The sequence below is a fragment of the Dasypus novemcinctus genome, chromosome 20, assembly GCF_030445035.2.
Source record: "Dasypus novemcinctus isolate mDasNov1 chromosome 20, mDasNov1.1.hap2, whole genome shotgun sequence".
Lineage (NCBI taxonomy): Eukaryota > Metazoa > Chordata > Mammalia > Cingulata > Dasypodidae > Dasypus > Dasypus novemcinctus.
In genome coordinates, this window is record NC_080692.1 from 34,341,300 (window position 1) to 34,358,759 (window position 17,460).

At 36.7% G+C, this 17,460-nt stretch overlaps 1 protein-coding gene across 5 annotated transcripts in view; it reads right to left on the reverse strand.

The window, feature by feature from the left end:
* DUSP16 (dual specificity phosphatase 16) overlaps positions 1-17,460 on the reverse strand; it is a 94,855-nt gene that overhangs the window by 73,240 nt on the left and 4,155 nt on the right. Inside the window, exon 1 of one of the 5 annotated variants that reach the window (XM_071210174.1) lies at positions 6,772-6,848. The exons of the other annotated variants lie outside the window; for them this stretch is intronic. The gene's annotated coding sequence lies outside the window, so the exon portion shown is untranslated. Of the gene's footprint in view, positions 1-6,771; positions 6,849-17,460 lie in introns of those variants that run through there. 5 annotated transcript variants of the gene reach the window in all.

A 17,460-nucleotide genomic window follows, 5' to 3' on the forward strand; every position in this document is an offset into this window, starting at 1 on the left:
TTTCAATTCTGACAGTTACCTGACATTATAACATTGACATTATTCCAATATCTAACAAATCTTAAGCAGGAAAAAAAGAGAGAGAGGAAATTACAATTAGTCCATTTTTTGGAAGGCCCACTAAAGTAGGCAAAAAGCATAAATTCTCAGGAGTTGGTCCATCTATAATGGTTGTAAACAGGGATAGCTTAGCTGTCCAGACCCATGGGCCTCACCTTATCTACAGAGCACTTCAGAATGGCCAAAGTACCTGGCCTACAACTTCCTAACAACTGTTTCTCTGAATATAGGTAATCTACCCCAAACCCTAAAGGAGAGGGAATGATGGTGAACCAATTTTTGCAGAGTGCTACAGTGAGATATGAAGCCTAAGTCAGACTTTAGATAAGAGAGAACTGAAAACAGGGAAGCGAACGTGGCTCAACTGACAGAGCATCCGCCTACCGTATGGAGGGTCCAGGATTCTCTACCCAGGTCCTCCTGACCTGTGTGGTGAGCTGGCCCACGTGCAGTGTGGCCGCGCATAAGGAGGGCCATGCCACGAAGGGATGTCCCGTGTGTAGGGGAGCCCCATGCGCAAGGAGTGCACCCCACAAGAAAAGCTGCCCCGTGTGTTAAAAGCACAGCCCACCCAGGAATGGCAATGCACACATGGAGAGCGGAAGCAGCAAGATAACGCAACAAAGAAGAGACGCAGTTTCCCACTGCCCTGCCTGATAACACAAACAGATGCAGAAGAACACAGTGAATGGACACAGTCAGCAGACAAAAAAAAGAGAACTCAAAACATATGGCTACGCAAAATCTTGTACAAGAATGTTCATAGCGGGAAGCAGACTTGGCCCAGTGGTTAGGGCGTCCATCTATCACATGGGAGGTCCGCGGTTCAAACCCCCAGCCTCCTTGACCCGTGTGGAGCTGGCCCATGCACAGTGCTGATGCGCGCAAGGAGTGCCCTGCCACGCAGGGGTGTCCCCCGCGTAGGGGAACCCCACATGCAAGGAGTGTGCCCCGTAAGGAGAGCCGCCCAGCACGAAAGAAAGTGCAGCCCGCCCAAGAATGGCGCGGCACACATGGAGAGCTGACACAACAAGGTAACGCAACAAAAAGAAACACAGATTCCCGGTGACGCTGATAAGGATAGAAGCGGTCACAGAAGAACACACAGCGAATGGACACAGAGAGCAGACAACGGGGGGATTAGGGGGAGAAGGGGAGAGAAATAAATAAAAAATAAATCTTTAAAAAAAAAAAAAAAGCTGAGAAACAGACTTGGCCCAATATGGGAGGTCCGCGGTTCAAACCCCGGGCCTCCTTGACCCGTGTGGAGCTGGCCCATGCGCAGTGCTGATGCGCGCAAGGAGTGCCCTGCCATGTAGGGGTATCCCCCGTGTAGGAAGCCCGACACACAAGGAGTGCGCCCCATAAAGAGAGCCACCCAGCACGAAAGAAAGTGCAGCCTGCCCAGGAATGGCACCACCCACACAGAGAGCTGACGCAGAAAGATGACGCAACAAAAAGAAACACAGATTCCCGTGCCGCTGACAACAACAGAAGCAGATGAAGAAGAAAGATGAAGAAGAAAGAAGCGGCAAATAGAGAACAGACAAGGGGGAGGGGTGTAAATAAATAAATCTTTATTAAAAAAAAGCAACAGTTTCTTGGTGCCACATGACAAGCATGAACACACAGAGAATGGACACAGAGAGCAGACAGGAGGGGGGAAGGGAGAGAAATAAAATAAATCTTTTAAAAAAAGCAAAAGTTTTTATTTTGATATAATCCAATTTATTCTTTTTTTTCCCTTTTACAGATCAAGCTTTCAGTGTCATATGTAAGAACTTGCTGTCTAACCAAAGTCACAAAGATTTTCTCCTATGATTTCTTCTAAAAGTTTTATAGTTTTATGTTTTACATTTAGGAGTATGATCCATTTTGAGTTAATTTTTGTAACTTTTGTTCTGAGGTTCATTTTTTTTGTAATTGGAGGTCCAATTGTTTTAGCACTATTGTTTAAAAAAATTCTTCTTCCACTAAATTGCTTTACACCATGTCAAAAATCAGTTGACTATTTTTGTAGGTTAATATCTGGACATCATTCTGTCCCATTACAGTAAGTTTTGAAATTAGACATTTGTGAGTTCTGCAACTATGTTCTTTTTGAGAATTGTTTTGGTGATTCTAGTTCCTTTTCCTTTCTGTATAAATTTTAAAATCAACTTGTTGATATTTACAAAGTCTTGCTAGGATTTTGATTGGGATTGTGTTGAATCTACAGATCACAGTGTTAAGCCTTCCAATCTATGAATCTGTCTATCTAAGTCATTTTTGAAGTCTTTCATTAGTGTTTTGTAGTTTTCATCATAAAGATCCCACATATATTTTGCTAAATTTATTCCTAAGTATTTTGTTTTTTGGTGATTATAAATGGTAGGTTTTTTTATTTTGAATTCCAACTGTTCGTTGCCAATACATAGATATACAATTGAATTTTGTATATTAACCTTGTATCCTTAGACCTTATTAACTCACTTCTTAGTTTTAGAACTGTACATTCCTTGGGATGTTATATGTAGACAATCGTGACATCTGCAAATCAAGTCTTTTATTTCTTCCTTTACAATCTATATGCCTTTTCTTTCTCTTTCCTGTCTTACTGCACTGGCCAGAATCTGCAATATAATGGTGAGTAGGAATGGTGAAAGTAAATATTCTTGCCTTGTTCCCAAATTTAGCTTCTAATCTTTTACCACCAAATTTACTTTTTTATTTAATAGTTCATTTATAGATTCTTCTGGTCACACAATCATTCCTGTCCAGTCCTTTTATTACTTTTATTATCTTATTGTACTAGCCAAAACTTCCAATACAATGTTGAGTATAAGTGGTGATAGTAGGCATTCTTACCTTTTTCCCAATTTCAGTATTTCATTATTATTTGTGTTTTTGTATAATAATATGACTTTTATAAATATTCTTTATCATATTAAAGAAGGTCCTTTCTATTCATGTTTGCTAAGTTTTTAAAATGAACAATATTAGATTTTAACAAATGCTTTGTCTGCATCCACAGAAACAGTCATAAGATTTTTCTACATTTTACAGTTTTACAGTTAATGTGGTAAATTATATTAACTTTTTAATAGATGTATACATGTTTGCTGCATCAAAACATGTATACATCTATTCCCTGTTTACTTAGAAAAGCTTACTTAGTCATTTTTATATAAATCAAGATCAAATCATAAAGTTACCCTAATAACAGATAAAAGGATACATGGATAGATGAAGTATAATGATACTCTAAAAGCTACCATCTAATCAAAACATGATAGCTTCAGCCTCACTTCCTAGCAAATTTTTCCCTACCAAATACAATGCAGATCAGAAATCATGGCTAAATTATGGTCGTAGAGCCGAATGCACCATTCTAATGTTTAATATATAGATTCTGAAGCACACAAAAATAAAAAGAACTTCTATTACAAATGATATGGGTGTCGTTATAAAAGAAACACATTTTTAGAAACCAGAAAATTATAGAATAGTGACAAGTTATATTTCACACAAAATAAATGGATGAATAATGTAAACATCTGACAGTCCAATGTATTATAAATATATGAAAAATTATATTTGGAGAGGAACTCTTATACCTCTTTGATAATTATTACATTAAGTAATTCTGTCTTACTAATTATCACCCATAGGTTAGTTTTATCTTTTTACTTTATCTGTGTTCTAGTAGTTGTGTTTTTCTAATATTAACTGACCAAACTACAATCAAGTGGATAGTGAAGAGGAACCCCAAAGGGCCTAGATAATCTTCTGCAATGAAATTGTCATTATGCTACCAAATGTATTATCAGTTCCTGAGTTGGCTATATAATCTAGATTAAGAATGACCTAGAGTGGCTCTGAATATTTTGGCAGCTTCCCACAATGCAGCTTTCTGAAGTTGCCTCAGTTTCCTATTAACATACCCAGGCGTATTTAGCATTTTCATAAAAGGGACTGGTGATACCCTATCAGGACCTTGCAAACCTGCCAAAAAGTAATATAGATGACATGGGTAGCTAAGCACAAAAATTGCTGCACTAGAGATCTTTAGTTCTACTGCAAAATTACCAACAACTCACTCATTCTGAGTCACGAGCATATTCCTTGCACATTCCTACCTGCTTTACTGTATTTTTCTGGTTTACCTTATTAGCTCGTAGGGTATTGTTAGTATTAGTGCATTTTAAGTCACAGCACCATAGAGCAATAACATATAACACCAAATAACTAAGACAAGCTACCTAAAGACCAATCAACTGTCAGATAGTATCTACCAAGTATTTTAAGACTATAAGATGTAAAAAAATTAAAAATATCAAGTACTAAAAATCTAAAACTACTTCTAAGCATATCTTAAAGTCCACAGTGTCCTTTAACTTCAACCACCACAATCACATTACCTCTTCCTTTTTATTACTACCATGATATCACCGTCTATGTGAGAAATATAGACAAGGAATAAATAAACCAGTTTGGTAATATTTCTGTAAAGATGGTATTTGACATTTAAAGACATAACTAGTCTTACAGAAATTAAACACCTCGCTGAATTTGGACTGGTTGTTTTGTTTGCTCTACGTATTTAAAAAAAAAGCAAACATACTGTCCGATGAACTTTGGCTTCTATTTCTTCATTACTCTCTAAGTAGGTTAAAAAATAAAAGCACAACTCTCTATATCTCCAGGACAAAGTACAAGCTCTACCAGTCGATGACATATCCACTGTAGGACTTATGTATATCAGCAATTAAAGAACTGACCTTTAGGCCCAGGATTTGGAGATGATACCACACTATAAAAAAATTAGTATGATTAAAAGTTAGAAAAACAAAGATCCAACAAAGCTTTGGGTAGAGTGCTACCTACTAGCCATTGATTGCGGCAACAAAGATTCCTCAATCTAGGGATCAGATATTACTGAGGTTCCAAAGAATTGTACACACAAGAGGTCGGTTGGTAAAAGGCAATACTCTCTCAAAACTCAGAATTTCAGAGCTGGAAGAAACCTTAGATATCTAGCCCATACGTCTGGTTTTACAGATAATGAGAAAGGGAAGGAGGGAGAGGAGGAAGAAAAGAATGAATCTGCAGGGAAGCGGATTTGGCCCAACTGATAAAGCGTCCACCTATCATACAGGAGGTCCAGGGTTCAAACCCAGGGCCTCCTGACCCGTGTGCTGAGGTGGTCCAGGCACAGTGCTGATGTGCGCAAGGAGTGCCATGCCACACAGCGGTGTGTCCCCCCCACCCCGGGGAAGTCCCACGCACAAGAAGTGTGCCCCATGAGAAAAAAGCGCAGCCTGCCCAGGGGTGGCGCCACACACACAGAGAGCTGATACAGCAAGATGATGCAACAAAAAAGAGACACAGATTCCCATGCCACTGACAAGAACACAAGCAGACAAAGAAAAACACACAGCGAATGGACACAGAAAGCAGACAACAGGAGGGGGTTAGAAATAAAATATAAATCTTTAACAAAAAAACAGAGAATGAATCTGCAGCCTCTAAGTCCTCTTCAGAGTACAAAGCCCTCAACTAGAAAAGCTGTGCTGGTAAAAGCTAAGGAGGGGAGAGACTATGCTGCAGCTACTACCGTCCACTCCACTATTCTCATACCCTTGACTGCACCATGCCTGATCTGTTTAGTTCTAAGTTGCTGATTCATATTTTATTTATTATTTTTTTTAATAAAGGGTATTTATTTGGGGTAGGAGCTTACAGATACTAGGCCATAAAGCATAAGCTCCTTCCCTCATCAGTCTATTTTCATGTGTTGGAGCAAGATGGCTGCCAACATTTGCGAGGGTTCAGGCTTCTTGGGTTCCTCCCTTCCAAGGTCTTGCTTCTCTCTCCTCTTTGTGCTTACTTCCTGGGGCTCCAGCTTAAGGCTTCAGCATCAAACTCCAATATCAAAACTCCAACATCAAAAATCCTCTCGTCATCTTTTTTTAAGAGGCACTGGGAACTGAACCCAAGACCTCCCATGTGGGTGAGAGGAGCCCAATCACTTGAGCTACCTCCTCTCCCTGCTGTTATGTCCCTCATTCATCTCCTCATTGCTTGATCTTTTTGCAACATCTTGTTGTGTCAGCTCACCATGCCAGCTCGCTGTCTTGCTCATCTTTAGGAGGCACCGGGAACTGAACCCAGGAAAACCTCCCATTGGTAGATGGGTACCCAACTGCTTGAGCCACATCCGCTTCCCACATTCAAGTCTTAATGTGCATTCCTGTGAGTGTGAACCCATTTGTAAACAGGACCTTTGAAGATATTACTAGTTAAGGTATGGACTCATTTGTGAATAGGATCCTCAGTGATCCTATGTAGATGAAGCCGAAGTGAGTCAGGGTAGGCCTTAATCCGTATGCTGGTGTCTTGGTTTGCCAAAGGGTTGATGGCACAAAGTACCTCTTTCACCCATAGGTCTTCCCTGTTTTCCTGCAGTCCTTTCTCTCTCATATGGCAAGATCAATATGGTGGCTTCCTTTTTCTCTTCTAATTCATATTTTAAAAAGAAAGTGGCAAAAGATCTCTTACTATTTCTTGCTGTGTCCTTCACCCCACCCTGCCAACCTTCATACTGTAAAGGTCCTCCTTCTCCTAAACCCACCTAGTGAAGCCACTGGCTAGTGCTGCTCTTAGAGCAAGTAGGGCAGGGTTGCAATTACAGCAGAGAAGAGGCCAGAGAAGGACTTCGGGTGGACTGACCTATATTTCTACTCTTGACTTCATCCCTCAGCCTAGGAAAGTAGAAACTGGCACGCAGGACTTCTAGTTGAAGAACTCCTAGAGCAAAGAAAAACGAATCTTTTATAGCATTTTGTTTAAACCTAGAAGAGTAGATAATCAAGAGATGCTGGCAATGAGTGTAAGCTCCTTGATGGACAAAGACACGCACTATACACTTCTTTACATCCCTTCCAGTATTTCACTTTTAGTGAAATTGGTAAATACTTGGTTCATGCTGATTACAATGACACTGTTGGCCAAAAGAATATATCTTTTGTCCAGAGAAACTACCTTAGCAGGCAAAGTACTTACTTGGATAAATTAAGGTCATTTTTATAATGAAAATCTCCACTGGTTTCATAATAATCTCTATTAAAGACCTCTATAAAACTAGTTTTTCCTGGCAAGTGGATGCCATACTGCTTAACACTTCCTACTTGGAAATTCCCCCTTATATACTGTCTCTTTAAACTATTATTATGTTAATTACATTCTACAGTGAAATAGCCACGGGCAGCATACAACATTATACCACACAAAATCATACATTTGCCACAAAAATCGCTTGGTTTGTGTATTTTCAGTTGGACCTGTTGGTAGACAAGGGAAAGGGGGTTTTCCACTGTATGTGATTTTTATTGTAGGTTATAAAACCAAGAAGCTATAAAGTTAAGCTTCCTGAATATTTACATTAACAAGGCTCTTAGTCATTCACAGAATGAAAAATGAAAACAACTGCCTTAATTACATACTTAAAAAGCTTTCAGTAGAGGGAAAAAGTTTCTAGCATTTGGATATTCTGTGGCAATGAAATTAGATACTGCTCCTAAACTAATTAAAGCAACTGTTAAATGTGCACACCCACATGCATTTTATTCTTAAAAATACACCCCAAAATGTAGATGCCTTTTGGTCCTTTAAATGCTACAGTTAATAACATTTATATCCAGGACTTTCCAATACTAATAGACAACAAATAAAGTGCAGTGGAACTCTTCTACAAGATTTCTTTTAGGTTAAAATGTATTACTCTTACAAGCAATGTAGTTGTGTCCTAATTTGTTAGAATTGGGAATGTGATTTTCAACTCACTATATATCCAAACTCATATAATAACAAATATTGATAGAATTCTTTATGAGGAACCAGATTATCACTCTTTGATACTAAAGTAGAATACCAGTTTAAGGCACCTGAACATTAAAGCTTCTGCCTTACTCCAGTGAAATCTAGTTGCTACAATGCACAAAGGGAATCAATCACCTTCCTTTAATTCTTACCTAAGGCAAATATACAACATGAACACTATTAATATGAAGAAATGTATTAAATGTTCTACCAGGTTTTCAACAATAGTGCTCAAAAGCCTCCCTCTGTTGAAACAGAAGGCATTTTCTCTGAATGTTTTACTAAGGGTATTTTGTTAAAAATATACACATATATGTATCTTTTCCTATTAAAATATATATTAATTTCCTATTTTCAATAGAAATTTGGGACAGAAGCAATGACTAACTGCTGAAAAGTTAAAACCTAATTTTAGCTTTAACCTTCTTTACCATCAAGATCTCTAACAGAAATACTTCTTAGCAAAATTATTAAAAATCATTTTCATAATCCTCTAATAAAGAGGATTTTTTAAAAATATAGATAACAAGTGAAATATTCAAAAGATGGGGGGTGGTGAGAAGAAGAGAAACAAGAATTTTAGAGCTGAAAGTTACCTCAGAGATTATCTAACCCAATTAGACCTAATTCTTGCTTTACATAGTTGAAAAAAAATAAAATCTGAGACAATCTTTAAATTAGCACCATAATTAATTGCAATATAAGTCTATATAATCTTCCCTTAAAATAAGAAAGAAAATGGATATGGTTATGTTTGAGGGGAATACTAAAAAAGTCTCTGGACTAAAAGTAATTTTAAAAACTGCCAAACTTTCTTTGTGCTTTCCTTTCTGCATACCTGTGAGAGACACAGCTAGCTACCCAAAAGATATTTCTTCCCCTCTGATTTGCTAAAAGAACCCCATGTTTGCCCTGGGCAGCTATGTGCCTAACCCTTAGGGATGATGCATGATGCATGCTAAATACACGATGGTAATCTCATTCCCCCAGTCTATTCTGTGAGTGGGAGTGGTCTTGTGAGACAGTTTACACAATGAGACACAGTCTGATGAGAACTTCCGGGATTTTGTTTTCTGTTAGGCGTGGAGAAAAAAAGTGCTGCTTGCTCTGTCCCCTCTCTCCTTCTTGCCTTTGAAAGGGACTTGACACCTGAAGCCGAGGCAGCCATTTTGTTACCTGGAGGAATCAAGCATGGTCACAATAAGTGATCATGCAAAAGATGGCAGATTCAAAGACTGGAGAGAACCTGGAGCCTTGGTGACGCTGCTGAGCAGGTGAACTGACTCTGAGACCGTCTACCTCTGAATTTCTCTGAACTCCTTAATAACAAATTGTTCATGGTTTAAACCTCTGTTGGTGGCTCTCATTAACTACAGCTGAAAGCAGTCCTGAATTTTTCAAAACTTTTTCTGTAGCATGCTATAATTTTCCTGCTCACTACATTCCTATTACAAACACATTCTACTTAAAGACAAGAAGTGACAGGACTATTTTATTCCTATATAGTTAACAGAGACCAGTTCAATGATTTCATAGTCATACTACCTTACCTATATGACCCTATTAAAATAAGCATCATCAGTAGAGATAAACAATTAGGAAAACAAAACATGATATAGAGTATTTGTTCTTTATTGAGTTTGATCCTTCCTTTGCCATCTCCAACCCGTTTTGGAAATAAGCACTAAATAAATAACAAATGTTATCTGTTTGGAATAAACTTTTGTCTCCTTTAATCAGATCTGCCTGTTAGTAAATAAACTATTTAAATTTCATTCTTGAATTTGTAGCTCTAAACCTGGCTTGGTCAATATTTCCATATACTAATGTAGATAACCAAAGCTTAGAGATCTACCTAACCTACACCAAACTCATGGTGTCATTGTTTTTCTCTACTATAACTGTAGTTGTCTGAATATACAGGTATAGAATTTGAAAATTGGTAAGGCATTAAAATAAAGTCAGACTATCTAGTACAGTTATTTTAGTCATATTTTGATGGAAATCTGTCGTTATTCATCTCCACGACTCCTGGCTGCACCCATCTCCTTCTTCCCTGACCTAATTCTTCCAGCGCCTGGCACCTGGGGAGCCCAGTTCTTCCAGTAGTCCCTCTGTATCCACCAATGCTTATCTCCATCCTCTGTCTGGAGCCCTGTTGTGCTTCTAGCTGTTCGCATGCTCACTCTATTCCAATCCACTCTTCTCTCACCAATTCTTCTTTCTCTTCTCGTCTTCTGTCCTCTCCCCTTTCCCAGAAAAAAAAAAAAAAAGAACAGCCTCCCTAGTTGGAAGGAACAAACAACTGCCACAAGCACTCCATTCTCAAGTATGTTGCCATCTTGTCATTCAAGAAAAAAGGTGGCTGAGTACCCTTGATTTTTAACACATACAAATGAGTGTGAGGACGTGTTTGTGCATATAAGTAGGCTCAGTGTTTTAGTTAAAAAAAAAAAAATAGGGAGTGCATGTGGTCATTTTTTTTGATAAGCTGTGAAACAAAGAGCCTTTACTCACCTCCTGGTTTCTATCTTTATTCACCATTCTCTGATATTATGTGACTTTCCACCTAATATAGTCTCTTGGTCATGTGGCTCATCCCACACACTAGCATATTCACTTCCTCCTGAGAAATTAATCAGTCAATTTTTGGTGTATATGTGTATGTCAGACTGCTCTAAAAATGTTAGGACACAGGTCTAGTTTATACCAGCAGTTTTGAAAGCCTGGTCCAAAGATCTTAGTCGGGCACCCGAGACCCATTCAGGGGATACACAAGTCAAAACTATTCTTAGTCATATCAAGATGTTGTTTGCCTTTTTCATTCTCATTCTCTCATGAGGGCACAACAGTGATTTCCAGAGGATACAGTGTATGTATGGTGAAGTATCACTCTGACGGCTAATGAAAATGTTGCTTGTATATTCTTGTTTTAGAATTTTCTAAGGTAGCAAGTTTGAGGTATAACGAGGCATTTTCAGAAATTACCTAAGTACTTCTACCATGTTCCTACTACCAATCTTCAGCTACATTTGCTATAATCTCAATAAACTCTTTATCACTCAGTGATTCAGTGAGAGTTTAAAGAAAAGTAAAATGGACATCAAACAGTAACACGATGAGCTCTTTAAGAGAAAAAAAATGTTTTCAAAATAGAAATGAAAAAGAAACTTAAGTATCTACAGGATAAATTACAGATTTCACTAGCCAGAGCAGTACACAATAGTTGCTAAGAAATTAACAAAGCTTTTTATAGTTGCAATTGCTGAATCCTGCTGAATGAAAAATCCGTAAAAGAAATCATTGCACTGCCACTTTCCAATGATGCAGTTACTCATCAAATTAAAGATTTTACTGCAAACATAAATCCCAAGTTAATATCCAGCCTTTATTGTTCTTTTGCTTTACAAGTGGGCAAATCTAGAGATGTGGTTGTACTCGCTGCTTTGTTTATATTATTCCAATATCCACACCAACTTATCATTGAAGATTTTCTTTTATGTGAATGCTTGGCAACAAATACAAGTGCTGCTGAATTATTTAAAATGTTGAGCAGATTTTTTGAGTCTTGTGACTGATCCTGAAACAAATGTGTTGACATCTGCTCTGATGGCTGGTGCTTCAGCATGATGCAAGGCAGTGGCACCAAACTGTACTCAAAGCAATTATACCCTTCACTTCCAAATCAATCATTCAAAAAGAGAAAGTTCCATTTAATGTCCTTGATAATGCAATCAATTACTAATTTTATTAAATTTCAACCTTTGAGAATATGTCTTTTTAATATTCTATGGGGTGAAATGGAAAGTACACATAAAGCACTTCTGCTGTATACTAAGTACAATGGTTGTCTTGAGGGAAAGCATTTACGTAATTGTTTGAGTTGTGAGCTAAACTAATCATCTTTTTCATGGAATACCATTGTTGTTTATAAGAACGGCAGACAGACAACTCTTGGTTATTCAGACTTAGGTAACTGGTAAACATTTTCTCTAAAATTAATAAAGTAAGCCTGTCATCTCAAGGGGGAAAAAATGACAATATCTATTGCCAGTGATAAAATTTGAGCTTTCAAGAGCAAATGAGGGAAGCGGATGTGACTCAAGCATTACAGCTCCCACCTACCACATGGGAGGTCCCAGGTTTGGTTCCCAGTGCCTCCTAGAGAAGAGGTGCAAGACAGCAAGCTGGTGCAATGGGCTGGCATGGCAAGCTGACACAACAAGATGATGCAACAAGGAGACACAAAGAGGAAACACAATGAGAGACACAAAAAAGCAGGGAGCAGAGGTGGCTCAAGCAATTGAGCACCTCTCTCTCACATGGGAGGTACCAACTTTGGTTCCTGGTGCTTCCTAAAGAGTAAATGAGCAGACAGTGAGAGCAAACAACAGGGGTGGGGGATAAGTAATAAACCTTAAAAAAAAAAAAAGAAAAAAGGATAAATGAGAAGTTTGGAAAACTTGTATTTGCCATCATGATCTTGACTACTTTCCAATTCTTAAAGACTTTCTTGATGAGAATGATGGTCATATTAATAAACATGATTTTTAAAAAATACTGTATAATGAAATGTGTCAACTTTTGAAAGATCTGTATAACTCACTCAGTAAGCATTATTTTTCAAATGACCAAGGTATGTTACAAACTCATACATGTCAAAATCCATTCAAAGTGCAAGATGAACCAATAGTTCTGTTTTGTCTTTTAATATATCTAAGTTGTTTTAATGTTAATCTGTTTTTTCCAATAGAATCTTTATGGAGTAAAAAATCAGAAAGATGAGCTCTTGGCTTTGAATATTCATTAAAATGTTTATTCTGTAACATGTTAAACCTAAAATTTTCAGTTTTATCCAATTTCAGGTATACAATTCAGTGGTGCTAATTATAATACATTCACAATGTTGTGCTACCATTACTGCCATCAATTACCAAAACTTTTGCCTCACTCCAAACAGGTACTCTGTACCAATTAAGCATTACCTCCCCATTTCCTATCTCTACCCAGCCCCTGGTAACCTGTATTTCAGTTTCTGACTCTGACCAATAGGGTTTAATGCTACAGAATACCAAAAAATCCATTGATAATGATTTAGATTGAACACTGCAACTAATCTTTAAGAATTTACCACTTGTAATATCCACAATTATGTGAAAAGAATATTAAAATAAACTTTTTCCTTTCCAACTACAATGAATATGTGCAACCAGACTTTCTTCATCCACCTCAACCAAAATAACATGTTGCAACAGACTGAATATGATAGAAGCAGTTATGAAAATTCACCTGATCTTCTATTATGTAATGCATTAAAAAGTGTGGTAAAAATATAAAACAATGCTACTCTTCTCACTAATTTTTTTAATACCTTCTTCATAAAAATGCTATTTATGTTAACATTTAATGAGTTTGTTGTTTATTTTTTAATGGATATTTTAAAAATTCATTTTAATTTCTACTATGTTAAATATTGATATAGACCACATAAACAAAAGTTCTTTGATGTCCTGAATAAATTTTAAGAATATAAAGGTGTCCTGAGACCGAAAGGTTTAAAAACTGCTGGTTTATACCACCACAAAAAAAGAGCATTGTAAGTATGTGTATGTATGAAAATGGCACCCAAATAAGAATTAGAAAATCTCAGCCCCAGTTCTAGCATCACTTCTCACTTTCTCTGAGATTTAGATAAATTACTTAATATCTCTAAGCCTTAGTTTCCACATCTACAAAATGGATAACTCATGTCTTATTCTAAAGATAAAACAGACAAATATGTCAAAGTAATTTATAAACTATAAGGTATATTATTACAGATCTTAAAGTTCAGAGTTCTAATCACTTCTTGTAATGTTTCTACTAAATTCTTCATATTCTCAAAAATTCATCATTAAAAAGAGAACTTACCAAAAATACAAAATAGAGATTCTTCACTAGCCAATTATTTCGAATGTTCAACCATAGTTTCACTGTATTAAATTTCTTCCCCTACAGTTAACCGATATTTTCAACTCATTATTAGACATTTCCAAATATAAACAAATGTAGAGAAAATAAACCCCAATGTACCAACATTCAGCTTCAACAAGTACCACAATTTTGCCCTTATATAGTTTTACTTATTTCCCATTTGTGTGTGCTTGTGACTCTCCTCAAGTTTTTAAAAACAAATATTAGGTATCCTTTCATTTTGCCTATAAATACTTCCATACATATCTTTCAGAAATTAAGTTTTTTTAAACATAACAACAATACCATTATAGCTAAAAACTTCATGGTTATTAGAATAGAGGTTACCAGACGCCAGGTAGAGGGGCAGAATAGAGAGTTAATGCTTAATTCTATTTAGGGTGATACAAAAGTTTTGGTAATGGATGATGGTGACAGTAGCACAACATTGTGAATGTAATTCAACTGAAATATATCTGAAAGTGGGTAAGATGGGAAATTTTAGGTTGTATATATGTTACCACAACAATTTTTTAAAAACACCCATAGAACTGTACAACATAGAGTAAACCCTAAATATGGATTATACTTAAAAACATTTATAATTATATTGTTGCATCAATTATAACAATGGTACTATACTTATGGAAAACTCTGAGGAGGGGCTTATATGGAAACTCTGCACTTTCTGAATGATTATTCTGTAAACCTACAAATGTGCTAATTTTAAAAAAACTTTATGAATTTTCAGTAACATCTAATACTTACTCCCTGCTCAAATTCTCTGATTGTCTCAAAAAATGTTATTTTCCGTTTTTTAGTTGGTCTGTATCATAAAAATGTCATTCTTACTGGTTTGTTTTCAGGTGAACGAATACAAGATTTTTAAACTAAAGCAAGGAAGGAAGGAAAAGGAAATAATACCATGCTTTATATACCATGCACAGTTCATAAAACAGTCAGGAACTGTCATTCTAGGGAATGTGCTTCTCCCCCAACCAAAAAAATAAACAAACAAAAACAAATAACAACAAAAACAAACAAAAAAAAGTCCACTACAAAACAGGCCAGATGGCTGGCATTTGCTCTTCAGTATTCTGAGAAGTGACCAGAAGACGACACAGCTCAGCTGCTCAGGGAGGGGAGGAGCTGTTAGAATGGAGCAGAGGGAGCCGACAGGAAGCAACCACCTGCCATTTCGGAAAGGATGAGGTCAGAGTCAGCCACAGGGTCAGGGGAACAGGAGGCGTCATCAGACACTAGGCCCTGGGGAAGCATACGGCTCACATATGAGCAGGGCGCCCAAAACAGTAAGGCAACTCCCTGCAGTTTTCAACTCAAAGCTCAAGAAACAGTACTCTAAGCTAGAGCAAGCAGGTGCTGGAAATGTAACGAAGACTCAATAAACACCAGCAGTTGTGAGAATTAATACAATTTATTCAGCAAACATTGAACAAAAGCCAACTCTATCAGCACTAATGTAGGATATGAATTGTGTATTAAAAAAAAAAAGTATAGGGGTGTGGGTATTGCTCAGCAGTTGAGCACCTGCTTCACATGTACGAGGTCCTGGGTTCAATGCCAGTACCTCCTAAAAAAAAACAAAATGCATACAACCGGTAGCATATATTCTACATCTGTCTTTCCCGAATCATTTCAAAGGAGAGGATAAAGATATTTAATGTTAATTTCCTTGCAATAGCATTATGATTTATAGTGCATCTCTTCTATAAACTGTACTTTGCCCCCCTACTACACTCATACAGACATTAAAACAAATCTGAGTTCTACTCTCCTTCCCAAATACTTTTGAAAAATATGTGTCACATTAGCTATTATATGCACACACTACAGGTCCCTACCATTTATACCTAGGATTCTTTTCTAAAGGAATATTTAGTTAGGGAGGGGCTCAAGGGAACATTCCTCCCTCTTAAAATGCTTTTCTTTTCCATAGGTAATAAAAATTCAAGCACATCAAAAGATATTGTTGATGAAAACCGGTTAGGAACATATAGAAAAATTTTCAAGGGGTTTGCTTCCACAGACACACACATTCAATATAAGCCCTTCTGGAATCCTTCACAATTTCACCTACAATTTTTTTTTTAAGTTTAAAACTGGAAAAATAGTGGACAAGGGGCAGGAACATATTTCCTGAAGGGGCACACTTTGTAAATGTGCCCCAAAACATGAAAAAGTCACTAATAGCCACCAACAACAGCCACTAAGAATATTTTAGTTGATGATAAAGAACATCTTCTAAACAGCAACGGGAAAAAACCTGTCAGTAAGATAATTACAATAAAAATCCAGACTTCCCCATTTAAGAATGAACACTTTTGCTTCAGGTTTCTGCTACCTGTAGAAAAATAGTAAAAATTATAAACTGAAGACAATTTCAGTGAGACCATTAAACCCCTACAAATCTTTAAGGAGATATAATTAAGCATATAGTGCACGTGACAATCCTAATCTCTCATTCAATTCCTGTACCACACTGACAAAACCTGAACGATGTCAACACTGACCCTATTTTACCAATCTAGTTATTGAGCCCAAACTATTTGAACCCCCTGATAGTGTTTGCACAAGATTTGCCTTGTAAGTTCTCATACATGGTACCATCAAAACAAATAGTCCTTGGAATTTAGTTTCACTTTATAGGACCATACTCTATTTTTCCTAATGAAAAATCTAACCTAAGTATATAACCCAATATATAACCCTAAATAAACTGTAAACAATAAGAGTAAACTCACTGTAATAACAGGACTCTTAATAAATGACAACAAAAGAATTCAAGATAAATTTGTTAAGGAGTTAAAAACTCAAAGCTTACACACTTCCATAAGAATATTTACAGAATAAGGGGGCAGTAATTCTATCATTTCCTTGATTCTGATTATTATTTTCCTAAGATACCACTATTTCACATCAGATTTTTCATGTATTATTTATTGCCATCTTCTCCCACTTGAATGTTAAGTTTCATAAGGGCAAAAACCTTATCTATCTTACTTTCCACAGTATGCCTAGTGCCCTACACATAGTAGAGGCTCAATATTAATTTGCTTAATAAATAGAGGAATAAATGGCTTCCCACTTCGGCACTCCCTGTCATCCACTTCCCTTCCCCCATACAAATGCCGACCATCTTGTAATGCAAATTTCAAATTCCATTACATCTCTGAGAACACAATATCTTTCTCCTTTAAACCTTTGACACTTACCGGTTGTCTTATAATTGCTTATCTTTACATATGTGTATTCTTTCCTTAAAATACTTATAATTCTACTCTCCTTAAGAGCAAGGGCCTGAGTGTCAAACTTTTGGTATCTACGTCAGCACACGGACACAGTAAAGTTTTAATAAATATCTTGCTTGATTAATTTATATTTGTAGTTAATCCAGATATCAATTTAGTTACTAGTTTCAACTTTTTATAACTCATCCCTCCTTCCAAATAGGCAATGTAATTGCAGTGGGTCCCCCCTATTTTAAATTTACCTCTGACAATTTCAAGTTTTATATTCCCTGTTCATAACGTACTTGATCCACTACCTACCCCAAGGCAAAAATTTTTA